The sequence below is a fragment of the Galeopterus variegatus genome, unplaced genomic scaffold (assembly GCF_000696425.1).
Source record: "Galeopterus variegatus unplaced genomic scaffold, G_variegatus-3.0.2 Scaffold109, whole genome shotgun sequence".
Lineage (NCBI taxonomy): Eukaryota > Metazoa > Chordata > Mammalia > Dermoptera > Cynocephalidae > Galeopterus > Galeopterus variegatus.
Window position 1 is genome coordinate 368,523 of NW_007726220.1, and position 1,232 is coordinate 369,754.

A 1,232-nucleotide genomic window follows, 5' to 3' on the forward strand; every position below is an offset into this window, starting at 1 on the left:
TTAAAGAATCTTTACACTGCAGACAGAAAATCTGAGTAGCATCCATTTTCTAAATGACCTGTTAGAATCTGCCTTTCTCTCCCTTTAAAGAGAAAATGGTTTCCATTTTCTGCATCCCTCTTCTGCAGTAGTTTGTTTGAACGCTCAGGTTCCTCCAGTCTCTGGAGCCTCTTCTGTGGGCTGTTTACAGTCTTATAAGGTACTGTCGTTGAATACTGGGACCATTGGTCATTGTAGGCTAAGTTATCTTAGGAAATGATAATGGGGCTTGGGTTCTCCTGCTAGAAGACTGTCTATGCCCCCAGCTTCAGTGGCCACCATTTTAAGTCAGTGGTGAGATGATCAGCTTTGACTTCAACCCCATTCTGGTATTGGGATTCCAATGTTGGATTTTCTCATAACTTGCCCAGCCCACCCCCCTTTTAAGGATAAGTAGCAGAAGGCAGCTTTGGGGATTCCAATCATTGTAAAGCCACCTTCCTCTACCCTCTGACTTTAAGTGACCGGGACAGTCCCCCCCCCTTTCAATTCTGTGAAATGGGTATAATCCCGACGTCATGCTCCCCAGGGCCTTGTCAGGACCGGCTAATGAGGGCAGGAGGGTGGGAAAACGGATAGTCAGAACGATGATCAGTCATTCCTTTGGGCTTGCAAAGGGGCTTAAAAGCAGGGCTCACTCAGCTGGGTCTGTAGAGCAGGTTTGCAGAAAGCTTTGAAGAAGAAAAGTACTGTAGAGGTGCTAAGTAGCAGCCAAGATACCAGGCCTGCTGCCAGGGGGTTAGGCCTGGGCCGAGGCGGCCGCGGTCTCGGGCTCAAGCCAATTTTGCAGCCGCGGGTAAAGTTCACGCTGCCCGCTCCCCCCGGTGCGGCCGGGAGGGGACAGACCGGGATAGGAACGCCGGGATAGGAACGCGGGGAGAGAGGCGGCAAAAGCTCCAGACAGGCGCGAGCTCCAGGCCGGGTTTTCCCCGAAGCCTTCGGCGGCGGCGCTGCCGAGCGAAAGCGGCTGAGGGCCTGCCACCGCCGCGGCGCGTTTTCTCCCCTCCTCCTTTGTGAGGGGAAGGGAGCGAGTCCGTTCCACGGCCTGCGCCCGCTCCGCGCTCCACTCCGGGTTTGCCAGGCGACCGCGACGGCGCTGGGTAAAATGGCAGTGCTGAGCCTCGTGTCGGAGTGAGGGGGACTCGGAGGAGAGTGGGGTGCTCTCGCCGCTCAGTCCGGCCGCCCGCTTACTC